Below are 18,014 nucleotides of genomic sequence, written 5' to 3' on the forward strand. Positions count from 1 at the left end.
GTGAGTGAAAAGTTTTCTACTTTTCCTCCAATGAGGCAAAAATATTCAAGACATTTATATCAAGCAATGTAAATAAGAATGATTGATATTTGACTTTCTTACCAAAGAACTGTGAACCTAAATTATATGACATTACATCTGTTATACGGAAACTTCCAGGGAATTTCAAGATTCAGAAAAGTCTAAAGATAGAATTCAGTACAATATTCCATAAATATACTGAAGTCGGGCACATGTTGACACCTCAGTTATTAGGAAATTAAAAAAAAATAGGACGTCATGCTGATGATTTAAAAATTGAAATATATTGTGAATCTCTAGGTTAAGTTGTAGTATATGTACATATCATTTTAGGCCATGTAGCAAGTCTGACTCTCTCTACATGGTAATCTGCTCTCACACAACTCTTTTATGAAATTGCTCCTATGCTAATTAAAGTATATGGACATATTCTGTTTTCTTTTTCAGGAATTGGTTTAGGGATCAGATCTGATTAACCATATGCCTAAGCCTTGGTCAGCTGGTAAAAAATAAAGATAAGAGACTATTTGAAAGTTAAATAACGTGATTTATGAGGAGTATGAGTACCAGATAATCTCACTCACAGGTGGAATTTAAGAAATAAAGAAATGGAAATACTGAGTAAGCTTTAATTAGATATGGCTTTTTATAGCAGAGCTAATAACTCTAAAGGGGAGTAAAGATGAATGAAAGGGTAGTGGGAAGCCAGTGTCCTCTGGTGGAAAGTGACGGCCAGCTGGTCATCATGATGTAGTGATACCAATCATGGACTGTGCATGCCTACGATAGCAGCAATCTCAAGAATTGATATTTCCCCAATAAAGTCATTTTTATATTCTTTAGTTTAATATGCAGATTAGGATTACTAAAGTATGTCCAATTCCTATTTTTAAGTTTTTGAGACATTTTCAGAGTTCTAAATAAAATTTTGTTTGAAAGAAAAAGAATTTCAGGGGCCAGGTAGCCATATACTTGCTTGGGCATGCATATTACTATTCACAGGGACCCTGGTTCAAACCCTTGGCCCCTACCTGTAGTGGGTAAGCTTCATGAGCTAGGAAGCAGTGCTGCAGTTTTCTCCCTCTCCCCTTCTCTCCCAATCTCAATTTTTCTGTCCTATCAAATTTAAGAACAATAAGACAAAACAAAAGCAGAGAGGGGAGGGGAAGAGGGAGAGAGAGAGAGAGAAAATATTTGCTCCTTTTCACACTTGTGTGCCTCCCTTTTCTTAGTTTTTCAAAATCTATTGGGGGTTAGCATAGTTGTTGACATATGGGCAAGTAATACCGTGACCTATTTCAACCCTTCCCAACCCCTCCCTCCCCAGAGTCCTTTGCTTTGATACAATACTTTTGCCTGGTCCAAGATTCGCTTTGTGTTTTTCTTGACATGTTTACGTCTTAATTTTCACTTATAAGTGAGATCATCTGGTTTTTCTCTCTTTGATTCATCTCACCAATCATTGAGGATGTTCCATACAGGTTGAAGCAAAGTAGATGACTTTATCACTTTTCATGGCTGAGTAATATATCCATTTCCTAGCCACTCATCTGTACCTGATCCAAGAGGAAAAGCTCTCAGATGCTCACCATTAAGTACAACGCTGGTTGTAGGTTTCCTATAGATAGACACTCAACTGGTTTGAGGGGTTTTTCTTCTATCACCATTCTTCTTAATGGTTTGATCATGAAAAGATATTGGGTCTTGTCAAAGGTTTTGTTCTGCATCTATTGAAACAATCATGTGTTTTTTTGGTTTTTCCTTTATTGACATGGTGGGTCACATTTATTGCTTTGTTTATATTGAACCAGCCTTGCATCTCTGGGATAAATCCAGCTTGGTTGTGGTGCACAATTTTCTTTATGAACTCTGCCTCTAGTTGGGTAGAAAGATAGCTGGCCAATCTCTGGGCTGCAGGGGAGGAGATGGTGTCCCTGTTTTGTGGCTTAAAAGGAAGACTCTAGTGGCCTGAGATACTGACACACACTTTAATTAAACTGATTTTTCTTTTTTTAATATTTACTTATTCCCTTTTGTTGCCCTTGTTGTTTTATTGTTGTAGTTATTATTGTTGTTGTCGTTGTTGGATAGGACAGAGAGAAATGGAGAGAGGAGGGGAAGACAGAGAGGGGAGAGAAAGACAGATACCTGCAGACCTGCTTCACCGCTTGTGAAGTGATGACCCTGCAGGTGGGGAGCCTGGGCTCAAACCAGAATCCTTCTGCCAGTCCTTGCGCTTTGTGACACGTGCGGTTAACCCGTTGTGCTATTGCCCAACTCTTGATTTTTCTATTTCTTCCCATTTGGGTAAAATGTTGCTCCATTAATGGCTAATTAAATCCTTTTTACCTTGGTGACATGGATACTAAGATGCAGACTACTCTTCTGATAATAGGCAGCAACAGAACTGCCCAATCTCCACTGTTAGACATTTCCCATTTTCTTTTCAAAAGTAACAACTTTCCACCCCTTTCTGTAGTTCCTTTGGACTCTCATAGCTTCTCTGTCAAATACAATATCTGGAAAAGTTTAATATATTTGAAGCATTTGGTAATATGGGATAGCTTGTACCTAGGGGAGAAAAAATATATTAAACTAAATGTTGTCAGAAAGCAAACAGATCCTCAGGCATTTAGAAAAAAAATAATGTTATCTGCAACAATTTATAGCACTAAACACTAAAATTATTATAATGTTTTCTTAAATTCTTCCTCAGGTTCAAACTTTATTAGAATAGAAGTACTGAAGTAAACAGAAAAATAAATTCTCAAAACACCTTATGTAGGCTCATTTACCTGTAGTCTATATATGCCCAGAGGAATTCAAATGTTCTATAAACTTAGATTAATATAAATAACTAAGTTAATATTTTATGCCCACTGATGTTATCTGAAACTTAATATTTTTTTAAAAATCATGTATATAGGGGACACAAACACTAAGATTAACATTATTTGTTTCCAACAGAAATTTTAGATTATTTCACACCATACTTATTGTTGCAGATGTCAAAAAGAAAATTTACTCCTGTCTCCAATAAACATCATGCCTGCATATTTGATTTATAAATTAATGCAATAATTACAAAATACAGATGTTCTTATGTCACAATTTTATGTATATTCTGATAAATTATTTTTTTATATCTTCCCATATATTTTATTTTATACACATAAATAAATAGTTTTCTGAGAGAAGGGCTTTACACTTTCTAAAGTTGTCACAGGAGCTTGTAACTCCATCCACAAAATGGTTAAGAACCACTGAGATGCTTTAGAGAAAGTGATAAAATTAAAAAGTGGTATTGTGGGGCCGGGCGGTGGCGCACGTGGTTAAGCACCCACATCACAGTGCACAAGGAACTGGGTTCAAGCCACTGGTCTCCACCTGCCGGGTGAAGCAGGGGTGCAGGTGTCTCTTTGTCTCTTTCCCTCTATCTCCCTCTCCCATCTCAATTTCTCTTTGCCTCTATCCAATAATAAAAAAATTAAAAATCCAAAAATTAAAAAGAAAATCTGTTTAAAAAAATTCTTTAAAGAAAGTGGTATTGTGACAAATATCAAATGTAAAATAAATTCCCAGGTAAAACGAAAAATTCCTTAAGCAATTTCTAAATTGGTCTGACATCCCAAATATATCAACCTTTCCAGAATTGTTTTATAAGCATATTTCACTGAAGCTCCAAGTACAGCTTTTGCTTAGTGACTCAGGTGAAAGAGTGTGAATGGGTAGACTGGAGCAGGGATTACTGAAAGTAAGTATTCGGGGAGCAGTGACTTTAAAAGACAACTTCATAGCATTTTCCTAAAGATGATTTTCCTGTTCTGGAATAATTTATAATCTCTATTGCTTAAAACATAGTTTCCCTAGGTTGGAAAAAACAGTTCGCCTGTGAAACCCAGGTTTGAACCCTGTCTCAACTGCACTGAAGTAAAGGTTGGTGCTGGTCTCTCTCTCTCCCTCTCTCTCTCTCTGTCTCTCTCTTTCTTTCTCTCTCCTTTTTCTCTCTATGTTCATAAAGAAATCCCTGTGTCAGCAGAGTAAAAGATGACCATCTACCAACAAAGCAGGAAGCAAGTTCACGGCAAACAGCCTTTATTTGATCCTGAACTTCTAGGCAGCAGAATTCAAAAAAGAAAAAAAGAAACAATGTCTGCATTAAAACCAAACAATCTGTGATGTCTTTATGACATTCCTGGCAGACGATAGCAAATAAAATAAATCTTAATATTTTAAAAAGAGAAAAAATTATGTATCATGTTTCTCTTAAAATTCCATTATTTTTAATGTATGTGATGAAGGAAATCACAAAAATATTATTGTACATATAGATACATATCTTAATATATACACAGCGCATATCAATGCAAGAATATGAAAATAAAGCTAAATACTTAGAATATCTGAAAATTGTTTTTAAACTCATTCTAATTACTATTTTTAAATAATATTTTTGATATAGGAAGTGTTGCATTAGATAATGACCCTAACTATAATGAAAAAAAATAATATTTGCACTTTACATTGTTTGTAAAGTTGTTTTACTTCTTGAAATGCAATGGACCATAAACTAAAAGAAATTAATATTACCTAAAAATGGACTGGAGCATGGGGGGTAAGTTTACTTCAAATTCCAAGAGTCCTTCAGATAGAGTAATAATTTGCACATAATAAAAAGGTGCTGGAATGAAAGAATAGAAAATTATTAACCAACAATCAAGCTCTTACTTTAAGAAACGTATTTCTCATCTCAATAATAACACCCTCAGTAGGAAGGACAATTAAAAGCAAAATGCTGGTTTTGAACAATGAAGTCATTCTCAGAACAAGTCTAAGTCAAGAGCATCTGAGTTAAGTTCGTTGATCTAAGGAAACAGAAACAATAATTATATTTGATTCCCCTTTTAGAGAAATAGCTTTTGTTATTAAAATAACATCATGACCTGGTTGAATGCACATTATAGTGTGCACGACCCAGTTTCAAGCCCCCAGTCCCTACCTACAAGGGGTACAGCTTTGCCAGTGGTTAAGCAGGGCTGCAGGTGTCTCTCTGTCTGTCTCTCTCTCCCTCTCCCGCTCCCTCCCCCGTTCTCTCTCTCTCTCTCTCTCTTGCTCTCGCTCTCTCTCTCTCTCCTTAGCTCCACCTTCCTCTCAATTTCTGGCTGTTTATATCTAATAAATAAAGATAATAAAAAACTAAAAATAAATAAAATAATTTTCATGGCAATCAGAGATTGCATATCATGGTCATTTTTATTTTTTAAATGAACAAAGTTCTACTTTCTTCACACATCTACCACCAAAATAAACTTTCATGGTCAGTACATTTAAATTAATATGTTATCAAGATGAATTTTACTCTTTGCTAGTAAGGCTGATATGCTTTTAAATGAAACCATGTTGTGTGTGTCCATTTTTATTCATTAAAGGAGCTTTTTAGCTATTACATCAGAAACCAAAATTGATTATGCAGTTAATATTTTTCAATTTTGAGTGAGTAACATGTAAAGTGTCTATTTTGCATGCTGTGAATTCAGTATATGTGTACCATATACTGGGAGGGAATGCACATGTCTGTCTCATATAAAATTTGTGGGATAAAACTCATATCATCTCACTTATGTAACCCCAGGGGAAACAGAAGACACACCTATTTGCATTTCTTCCTTCTTATCGTGCCCTACAGACACAAAGATGCACACTGTACACTCTTAGTATTCACAGGCAATCTCTTGCATTCCTTTATTGTATAGACATACTTATTTATGTGTATTTATCTGTCAGTTGTAATTGAAAATTTATACATTTGGTTAAAAAAATCACACTTTTTTTTTTTTTGCCTCCAGAGTTATTGCTGGGGCTCGGTGCCTGCACTATGAATCCACTGCAACTAGAAGGCATTTTTTTTCCCATTTTGTTGCCCTTCTTGTTTTTATTATAGTTGCCATTCACGTTGTTTTTGTTGGATAGGCCAGAGAGAAATTGAGAGAGATGGGAAAGACAGAGAGGAGGAGAGAAAGACGCCTGCAGACCTGCTTCACCGACTGGAAGCAACCCGCCTGCAGGTGGGGAGTGGGGGGCTAGAACCGGGATCCTTAGGCTGGTCAGTGTGCTTTGCGACACGTGCTCTTAACGGGCTGTGCTACTGCCCGGCCCCCCCTAAAAATCAGAATTTTTAAAAAAAATATTTATTTTATTTATTCCCTTTTGTTGCCCTTGTTGTCTTATTGTTGTAGTTATTGTTGTTGTAGTTGTTGGATAGGACAGAGAGAAATGGAGAGAGGAGGGGAAGACAGAGAGGAGGAGAGAAAGACAGACACCTGCAGACCTGCTTCACCGCCTGTGAAGAGACTCCCCTGTAGGTGGGGAGCTGGGGGCTGGAACCGGGATCCTTATGCCGGTCCTTGTGCTTTGCGCCACCTGCGCTTAACCTGCTGCGCTACAGCCCGGCTCCCAAAATCAGACATTTCTATCACTTAAAAATGATGATTTGGGTAAATGGAATATTTAATACTACTAATGTAATATTAAGTAGAATTGGATTTTAATTTCTCTTACAATATTGCCCCTGGCTGTTTTGACGTGATTACACACTACCCAGACCCTGGAAAGATGTGAAATATTTAAATATTGTAGCAGTTGAAAAGATTCTTTGAAACATTTCTCCCACTTTAAAATATGTAGGCTTTTCCCTTCCTTTGATTTCTACTCAATGGAGTGTCTTAACTCCAGAAAAATAAAAATAAAATAAAATAAAAACTTTGCATTAGGGGGAGCCAGGCAGTGGCACACCTGGCTACGTGCTCATATGACAGTGCGCAAGGACCCAGGTTCAAGCCCCTGGTCCCCAACTTCAGGAGGAAAGCTTCAGGAGTGGTGAAGCAGAGCTCCAGCTGTCTCTCTGTCTCTCTCCCTCTCTATTTCGCCCATGCCTCTCAATTTCTCTGTTTCTATCAAATAAATAAATAAAATATTTAAAAAATATTTTTTTATTTACTATTGGATAGAGACAGAGAAATTGAGAGGGGAGGGAGAGCTAGAGGGAGAGACACAGATACTTGCAGCACCACTTCACCACTCGTGAAGCTTTCCCCCTGCAGGTGGGCAAAATATTTTTTTAAAAAACTTTGCCTAGTGCAAAGTGCAAGGACCGGCATAAGGATCCTGGTTCGAGCCCCCAGCTCAGGGGAGTCGCTTCACAGGTGGTGAAGCAGGTCTGCAGGTGTCTGTCTTTCTCTCCCCCTCTCGGTCTTCCCCTCCTCTCTCCATTTCTCTCTGTCCTATCCAACAACAACAACATCAATAAAAACTACAACAATGAAACAACAAGGGCAACAAAAGGGAATAAAAATAAATAAATACTAAAAAAAAATTATTTAAAAAATGTAAGACAAATCTTTCCAAACCTTCCATAAAACTCATTTTGTTAAAAGCTGGATCTGCTAAATACTTGGCTGGCCTTACTGTCAGTTTAATCTTTTAGAATGATGAGAGAAATTGCTATTCAGCACTTAAATCCAACCTCTAAGAAGTAACTAACTGGCAGGGAAGTGGCAATGACAGAAAATCTGGGAGAGTTTCAATGTGAACTCTTAGCATTTACCACCAAGGTTGATTTCCAGACCACAGATAAATATCTACCCTTCAAAAGGAAAGTTTTACTTTATCAGAACAAGACGATAAAAAAAAAAAAAACACAGTATCCACTAACGATTCTAGCACTGTAGGGTAGTACAAAATCCATTAACAGAAAAATATTGATGACAATAAATGTTTTTAGACATAAAACTTGGAGGACAGAGTCCAGGTTCTGTTATTAGTAAATCATTTAAAATACAGAAAACTTCGTAATAATCAAAGGTAATCATAAGAAATTGCCATGTTAAAGTAAAATTCATATGAAATAATTCTTTTAGGAGGGTCGGATGATGGCGCTGAATGCATGTTCCATTGCTCAAGACCCCAGGTTCGAGTCCCCAGTCCCCACCTGCATGGGGAAAGATTTGTGAATGGTGAAGTCCTATTGCAGGTACCTCTCTCTCTGTCTGTCTCTCCCTATCACCCCCTCATCTCTTGATTTCTTGCTGTCACTATCCAATAAATAAAGATGATGAATTTTTAATGATCCTTTAAAAACATCACATGATCATAAGACTATTTCATATTTTATTTACTATAAAAGAAAATGATGAAAATAAAACTCAACTTACTTTCAGGTAATGGTTTACTGCTAATGGATGAGCAAATTTTTACTCAGTCTTTCAGCTTTTTTGACCGGGTGAACAGACACCCAATTAAGAGATTTGTTATTGATAAAATGATAGCAACCCTTAGCATAGAGAGGTTTTTTTGAAGTTTTTAGAGAGCACTTAGTGGTTCTATAGAAATGTAAATCTCGTGGCTTGGATGACATCCTTTCATGAATGCCAAGAAAGAAATTGAAGATGAAATCTCTGAATAGCTGTCAGTTTTTCTTGGGAATATTAAAAAATAAAGATAAGAGTTAGGAGGCATTGTGAAATGATGGCATCAGCTTCATAAGGGGAAAAAAGGGACACATTTCCCTAAATTAAGCAGCGTGCTAGAGATTAAGGTAATAAATGAAAATATTATTTAAACTGTCTTATTCTTTCTTACCTCTTTTGTAAAAAAATAATATTTCAGCTTAAGTGCAGGTGGCGCAAAGCACAAGGACCGGCGGAAGGATCCCGGTTCCAGCCCCCGGCTCCCCACCTGCAGGGGAGTCGCTTCACAGGTGGTGAAGCAGGTCTGCAGGTGTCTGTCTTTCTCTCCTCCTCTCTGTCTTCCCCTCCTCTCTGCATTTCTCTCTGTCCTTTCCAACAATGAAGACATCAATAACAACAACAATAATAACTACAATAATAAAACAAGGGCAACAAAAAGGTAAAATGAATAGATACTAAAAAACAATACTTCATTAGCCAATTAAATAATCCATTTAAAATAAAATAGTGTAATGATAGAGAAAAGAGATGACAAGACCTATTTCACCTTTAGGGTTCTTGCTTTATCATGTACAGGACTCTGGATTCTTTTTTTTTTATCTTCTTCCCCCATTTTCTAATTTTATTTTTATCATTATTTTATTGGAGGGTTATTGGCTTACAGGCACTTACTGACACATAAGTACTGTTCCTCATATCCACCTGATTTTCTTTGCAGAATACTCTGATTTACAACTTAGGCCCTTTTACGTAATCGTGCAAGGGGACCCAAAGATTCTTATCATCCCTCTCCATTTTCCCCAGAGCCCTATCTTTTGGTGCAAACACCCTGTCCAGTCCAAGTCTTGCTTATGTTTTCCTTTTCTGATTTGTTTCTTAAGTTCCATCTATAAGTATAATCATTCATGATTTGTCATTCTCCTTTTGGATGATCTCATTGAACAAGTGCTAGCCAAGATGAGGCAAAGAAGATGATTTCATCATTTTTAGCAGCCGAGTAATATTCCATTGTGTACAAGCCCCATACTTCTCTAAGCCACTCATCTGGTATTGGACATCTGGATCGTTTCCAAGTTTTAGCTATGATGAATTGTGTTGCTGTGAGCCTAGATGTAGATAGATATTGTCTTATAAATGTTTTTGTTTCTTCTGGGTAAGTCTCAGAGAGATATTGCTAGGTCATAAGGTAGATCCATTTCTGCTGTCTTTTTTCTATTTTTTAATATGTAATTCCATTTGGGTTTATTTAATTACTTGATTAATATCTTGATTATGCCAAGTATTGAACCCAGGGCCTTGGACATGTGAAGCCTTTTTTTTTTCTTTTTTTTTTCTTTATTGGGGAATTAATGTTTTACATTCAACAGTAAATACAATAGTTTGTACATGCATAATATTCCCCAGTTTCCCATTTAACAATACAACCCCCACTATGTCATTTATCATCCTTCATGGACCTGTATTTCTGCTGTCTTGACAAGTCTCCAGTCTACTGTCCGCAAGGATTTCTCCCACTTACATTGGTCCTCATGCTTGGAAGGCAAGTACTCTATTATTTGTCCATCTCCCAAGCCCCTTCTCTGTAGATTCTTGTCTCTGTGCTCCTCATCTAAAGGACATAATTCATGTTCTATTTCCTGTGTAAACTTAGGTGTCCTTGTTTTCCTGATATTTAAATTTTTCCATTTCTTTCCTTCTTTCTTTCTCCCTTTTCTTTCTCTCTCCCTTCCTTCCTATTTTATTATTTTTTAAATAATTATTTTCCCTTTTGTTGCCCTTTTTTTTACTGTTGTTGTAGTTATTATTGCTGTTGTTATTGATGTAATCGTTGGATAGGACAGAGAGAAATGGAGAGAGGAGGGGAGTACAGAGAAGGGGGAGAAAGATAGACACCTGCAGACCTGCTTCACCACTTGTGAAGCGACTCCCCTATAGGTGGGGAGCTGGGGGCTCGAACCGGGACCCTTACGCCGGTCAGTGCGCTTTGTGCCATGTTCGCTTAACCTGCTGTGCTACCGTCTGACCTTCCTATTTTATTTTATTTTATTTTATTTTATTTTACTTTATTTTATTTTCTGGAGGAAGCTTATACACTGCAGTATCTTTCCTTAAGTGACTCTCTCTATCTAAAAATATTTTTTCAGAGAGATGAAGCCCCAGTGATAGTAAAGAGACAGAGAAATAGAATGATGGCAAAAAATATATCCATAAACAGCTATCTACTGATGTACAGTATAACTACTGGATCACTGGATAAAGGAGAATACAAGTCACAAAGTGTCCCACAGAAGGAGACAAAATGAAAATGTAATTCTAATACTGCAATCTTTTTTTATAATTCTGTCTGCTTCTGTAGTGACACAAAAGACTTATTTAGTTTAAGTAGTTATTAAAAATAAATGAGCTACGTGTACCCAGTAGAACATACACATTATGATGCACGAGGACCTGGCTCCCACCTGTGGCTGGGAAGCTTTATGAGCGAGCAGTGGAGCATTGCTGCAAGTGTCTCCCCTTCTCTGTGTCTCTTGTGCCCTTTTTTCTCTCTCCCTCCCCTATATTTCTCACTCTGTCTTTTTCCCTTTATAAAAATGACCTCTGAGAGTCGTGGAGTCCAAAGGGCACTAAGCCCCTGGTGGAAATAAGTAATTAAAGTCACAGCAAAAATGTACAGAGCATCTTATGCTTAAATAGTTCTTAAATAGTTCTTCTTAAATAGCTTAAATAGTTCTTAAATAGTCCTTTAAAGTTACTAAGTTTATAAGATAATGGAACTAGAAAAGGCAAGATAATCATGATAAAATTTTGAATAATGACAGATAGTGTTTTAATACATGTCATTTGAAATCAATGCAAATATTCTGGCTAACTGAAGAGTAGTATTAAAATATTGGTTATGTATTTAGGGGAAAGAAGTACTTAGCAACTTCTCAAATACTCCTTCGAAATGAAATTCTAAATTTACATGTGATAAAATAAATGCATAATATCAACTGCAAGATAAATTTCAAATAATTTTCATTGAATTAGAATATGGAGGGGCTTGTGTGTGTTTTCAGATATTGAATTAATCCAACAAATACTTACTAGGTACCTAAGATGCTTTACTTAACTATCTCTGGGGATGGAATGCAAACCCAAAAAGATATAATCTCCCTACATTTCTTACAGTGGGTTCCTGGAGGGGAGATATGGGGCATGTCAGAATCAGTGAGTAAGGAGTGGAGTTATATTCTGAAACTTGCTGTGATATGCCCAAATCCATAATATTGCCACCTATGGTTTGTCTTTAAGGTAATTTTAGTTTTAAAATGTAATGAACACATTAGTCACAGCTATGTGGAAGTATATTTATGTACTGCATAGATTTTTTTTTCTACATAAACAAAAGAGAAAGTTACATTAACTAGTTAAAAAGTTGCATGTCTGAGTAAGCATATATTGAGGACATTAAAAGGATAACGGGTATACAGGAACAATTTTAATATTCTAAGTATTTTAGATTATTTCTTTTTCTAACACTTAAATGTTATAAAATGGATTTATTATTGATTTATTGTAATGATACTGTAGCAATTTAGAAATGCATAGCTCATACTTATGATAAATTCATTTTTATTTTTTTAAATTTTATTTAGTTACTCTATTTGCTAAGACAGAGATAAATTGAGAGGGAAGGGGATGAAGAGAGAGAGAGAGAGAGAGAGAGAGAGAGACCTGCAGCCCTGCTTCACCACTCATGAAGCTTCCCTCCTGCAGGTGGGGACCTGGGCTTGAACCTGGGTTTGTGCACATGATAACATGTGAACTTAGCCAGGTGTGCCACCATCTGTCTCTTAAATTCATCTATTTCTATTCATTTGTACAAGCTAGGTGTTTATTTTAAAGTATTAGATTGTTAAGCTGTTGTCTTTGTCATTAACTTTGTACAGTCTTACACAAGTCATAATGATTTGTGTATAGAATTTGTAAAATTTTTTTACTGGGAGGCTTAATGGTTTATAGTAAATACAGTTGTTGATACCTGTGTGAAATGTCTCAGTTTTCTGCAACACACTCTCACCTCTACCCTAGGCCCTCTTCCACCATGAAGCACCAGGACCTCCAGTGTCCTTTATTTAGAGCCCCCGCCCAACAACAACAAAAGAAAAAAAATTACCTTAGCCATAAGTGAGGAGAGGATATGAATAGAATATTTAACAAAGAAGAAATTCAAAAGGCCAACACACATATGAAAAAAATGCTCCAAGTCATTGGCTGTCAGAGAAATGCAAATAAAGACAATGAAATACCATTTCACTTCTGTGAGAATGTCATACATCAGAAAGAATAGTAACAATAAATGCTGGAGTGGTTGTGGGGGTAAAGCAACCCTCCTGCGTTGCTGGTAGGAATTTTCTTTTCTTTAACCAAAACACTGTTCAGCTCTGGTTTATGGTGGTGCAGGGGTTTGAACCTGTGCCTTTAGAACCTAAGGTATGAGAGTCTCTCTGAATAATCATTATGCTATCTACCCACTGCTGGTAGAAATGTAAACTGGTCCAATTGGAGCAATTTACTGGACCTACAGATATAAAATCTGACCATAGTAATCTTCTGCCTCTTTCATCACTATCACAGTTTCTCTACACCTATTGACAAAGTCACTTAACTTCTTCCTTTATTACTGATAGTATTAATTTTCACATTTCTACTAACATCATTATATACTACCCAGATAATAGTTACATTCTTTTTATAATTTAATTTTTTTCTTATTACAGTGTTAATAGATTACAGGGTAGTTGTTGACACATAGGTACAATTTTTCATTACCCTGTCAGAAATATCTGCAAAAAACTCTTAAACTCAATTGAGGTCTTTTTCTACCACCATGCATTCGTGCTTCTCACCTTGTTTTCTCTCTTTCCCTGTCTTTCACCCTTTTTATTTGTTATTTGTAAAGAAAATACCTCACAAACACAGTTTCAAACTTTCCCAAATTTATCACCCTAACTGGTCAGCAGAGAATTTTATGGACAGCACCACTAAGCTAATCTGTTATTAATAAAATATTTATAACATTATTATTTATCAAATATTAATAAAATCTTTACACATTCCCCCAAAGGTAGATTACCTGCAGCTTAAATAATTTCCTTTATCTAGTGGTCCTGGAGGTGGCACGCTGGACAAAGCACTGGATTCTCAAGCATGAGGTCCCGAGTTCAATTCTCAGCAGCACATGTACCAGAGAGATGTCTGGTTCTGATTCTCTCTCTCTCCTTCTCCCTCTCACTTTTTCTCCTCCTGTCTTTCTCATGAATAAATAAATTCTTTAAAAATAATAATAATACTAATTTCCTTTATCTAGGTTGCCATTTTTCTTCTGGTAAACCTTTCTTTTTGAAAACTTTTTGAGCGTTCTGCTTGCTAGATGGAATGCCAACTCAATGACTCACGTTGTAAAGCAATTTGACTTTAAAACCATATCGGTTTATCACTTACAATACACACACACCCTGCAGCTCAGACTCTTTCACATCTTCCCAATCATGGGTCTGTCATATTCAGCCAATCCAGATAGTAAACTTTATCTTCATTTCTATTATTCATTTCTCTTTCTTTCTATATCTCTTTCTTTTCTTTTCTTTTTCTTTTTCTTTTTTTTTGGCCTCCAAGGTTATTGCTGGGGCTCAGTGCCAACATTTTGTACCCACAGCTCCCGGTGGCCATTTTTTCCCCCATTTTATTGCAAAGGACAGAGAAAAAGAGGGAAATAGAGAGGGAGAGAAAGACACCTGCGACCTGTTTCAGCACTTGTGAAGCTTCCCCTCTGCATGTGGGGGTCCAAGGGGCTCAATCCTAGATCCCTGGATTTACTATGTGGACTTAATCAGCTGAGCCACCTCCTGCCCCTCCCATTTCTATTATTGCTTAAATTTCAATCAAACCTTTCAGTCTCACCACTGTATTACCATACTATAAATTTTTAAGAGTACAACTTCATACATATCTATGTAAAGACGACTTACCTCACCCACAGTAAAATTTCTAGTACCATTCCATTATCAATATGACCACCCCAGTGGACCTTGTTGAGGGCACGTCACAATGTACAAGGACCTGGGTTCAAGCCCCCAGTCCTCACCTGCAGGAGGAAAGCTTCAGGAGTGGTGAAGTAGTATTGCAGGTGTCTCTCTGTCTCTCACCTTCTTTATATACACCTTCTTCTTGATTTCTGGCTGTCTATCAAATAAAGATAATAAGAAAAAAATTTAAATAACCAACCCCACCCATTTTTCCCTTTTCCTCTGGTAACCAACATACTTTTTTTTTTTTTTACAGAATCTAAGTCTGGATTTTGTTTGCATTGGCTATTTCTATTTCACATGAATGAATATATCTGTCCATTACCTTTCACTTTCTGACTATTTCACTTAGCATAATTACCTCAAGTTTCATTCATGTCATTCAAAAGGCACAATTTCATTTTGTTGTTGTTTATTTCTTTGTTGTCATTGGGGCTTCAGAGCTCCAGACCAGCTTTTCAGATACAAAGAGATCCAGCAATCCCTCTCCTAGGGATTTTTGCAGGGAAAACAAAATCACCTACTGTCTGGAAGCCCTCCTGCTCCATCCTTCATTGCTGACACTATGGTCTATTTACATAATCACTGTTTTGCCTGAAAGATCCCCACCTTTGATCTGTCTTCTATCTTGAGACCCACTCTGCCTGCAGGGTCCACTGATCTCTCCAGTTAAAACCCTAGCAACCATTGCTATGGAAGCTTTCTACCTTCCTGCTCTTTCCTTTTCTCCATCCCTTTTTCCTAGCCATTTCCTTTTCTGACTTGCCACTTCTGGTTCTAAATATATAAAAGCAAAGCGTTGTCTCTGATCAATAAAGACACACTGCGTTCCCACTCTGCCACGAGTTCCTGGTCTCTGTCCCGCGTTGCTGAGTAAGCAGCAGCCCAGGTTGGCTCCAGACAAGTTTTGAGTTTTCTTCAGGTGCCCAGGAAGAAACACCCTCATGCTAGCCCGGCAACCTATCTGAAAAGACCTAAGCACACTAATGTTCTTAGCAGTTTAGTCTGTAATAATCCAAACTTGGAAGCAACACTGTTTATGTCTCCAGTGCCCCCTACCCACTAGCAACTGTTTCCTTCACGTCTCCCCTGTGTCTGTTTAAAAAAAAAAAAGTTACATGAGTAGAACCATTTAGAACCCTACCTGTTTGGCTTGAACTGTTTAATTCTATTTAATTCCCTATAGATGTTCCAAAGTGTATATATTCCTAGTCTACCCACATCATTATTGAATATTACTTCATGGTAAAGATATACCTACCACAGCTCAGTTATGGGGCATCAAAGACTCTCCATGCCCTCTAGTTACTCAATAACACGGAAATGAAAAACTATGTATAGGTTTTGTTCAAATAGGTTTTTATTCATCTGGAAGAAATATCCAGGAGTTGAATACTAGGCTGTAAAGTGGTAGAATACTTAGTGTTTAAAGAATCTGACAAGCTGTACTCAAGAACGGCTAGACAAGTTTACATTCCCTTCAGCAATATGTGAGTGGCTTGGTTTCTTTATACTCATCCCAACACTGGTGATACCAATATATATTTTTTTAATCTTAGCTATCCTGGATGAAGAATTAGATGTCACTGCAGTGAATTTCTTTTCTTTTTTAAAAATCCTTTGTTTCCATTGAAAATCATTGTATTTATTTTATGAGCATAATTCCTAATACAATTTTACTAACAACTGCTCATGTTTTTTTTTTCCCTTAAGAATACCAGATAATTTATGAGTATGTACTTTCTTTATAAAAATAGCCTGTGAAAATGTGATACTTCTGCTTTACTTTGGGTTATTTATTTAGGAGTACGGTGCATAACTTACATTCCGTGTTTGCCTAATTTCTATCCTTAGAATCCCTTTTGTCACTATATTGAGTTTGAGATTTCTTATCCATAGCTCATATTTTCTCCTATGATACTCATTCTTCTTTGACACTGTGAGGCCTCATTGCTGAAGATGCAGTATTTCATAAAAAGAGATAGAGACAGAGAGACAAGAGCAACACCACAGCATAAAAAGCATTCCTGTGTCACAGTATGCTTAACATGATGTGTGCTGGCGGCTCAAACCTAGGTCACACATACGACAGAGCATTCTCCCGGGTGACCTTTCTTGAAGGTCCCTTTTTCTTTCAGTTTTATTGATTCCACAATCCTAGAGGATCCTGAGAAAGGGTACACTGTAAGTAAATCTGGGAGAACTTTCATGCCTGAAAACATTTTCACTGTGCTCTGACATTTCAGCGAATGTTAGCTCGAGTCCCTCAAATTTTGGAAGGCATTTCTATACTATTTTCCAGATTCCAACTCTGCTTCCTATTTCCTTTATTTTTTAATTTTTATTAGTGATTCAATACTGATCTACAAAATTATAAGGTAACAGTATAGTCCCACACCTCTGCCACTACCAGAGTTCTGTGTCCCCAATTCCCTCCACTAGAAACTGCATTAGTTCTCCCAAGATCATAGATATGGGTTGGATATTATTTCTCTAACTATTTATACATTTATATAGATTTGCTCATTTTTTTTTCTATGATCCTGCCTTCTCTTTCTTTCTAAGTCACACCTATAACTTATGAGTGTCCTTCTCTTTTTCTTCTCCCTCCAAAAAAACAATTAACTGTTTACCTGGGGCCTATGTTTATTCATATTTAGCACAGGAGCCTGTATAACCTCTGAGTCCCTGTCAGTCTGAACTTGCAATCTATGGTCAAAGCAAGGAAAACTCTAGGCTGCACTTATCTCAGGACCAGTTTTCCTCAGCTACTTCTTATATTTATATGCAACCCTTAACCAGTAAGGTCTTAGGATTTCTTCTTCTTGCTAGTCTAAAGCATAATAACATGCCTTGATTTATATGACCACTTTTTTTTCTTTTCTGGCAAGCAAACATCTTTCTTAGAAGTACGAAAATTATGACTAGAAAGTGGAAGATTTTTAAGTGCCAATTTAAAGTTGTGTGTCGATTTTAAATACATTTTGATAGCTAGACCTCTCATCATAGTTCTCATAGTAGACCTCTCATAGAGTTCAATGAATGTGAGTGGACTATCTTATTGAAAAGTACCCAAGTGTGGATATCTGCAACTATTTTCTTTTAAAGTGCTCTTTTTCAAAGTAAAAGAAATAATCTCCAATTTCCTGTATGGTAGACTTAAGAAATTAATCTAGGAACCCAGGGAGGAAGGGAAAAAAAAGTGAGTTTCTATAGAGTGTTCATCTTTAGTATGAAGATTTAGTCCTATGAGTTTTCAGTACATGCCTCATCTCCAAACTTATGATAGGAGAGGGGAAGCTCCTATGGTGGAATTCATGAATAGAAAAATAATATGTGTTTAACATCCCTAAAACTCTTCACGTACATTGTTTACTGCTGAATTCTCCAACTCTGTGTCTGTGGTGTTTATAATTATTATGCCAACATGCATACTTCTCATTCCCTTTCTTATGAT

This window comes from Erinaceus europaeus, chromosome 18, assembly GCF_950295315.1.
Source record: "Erinaceus europaeus chromosome 18, mEriEur2.1, whole genome shotgun sequence".
Lineage (NCBI taxonomy): Eukaryota > Metazoa > Chordata > Mammalia > Eulipotyphla > Erinaceidae > Erinaceus > Erinaceus europaeus.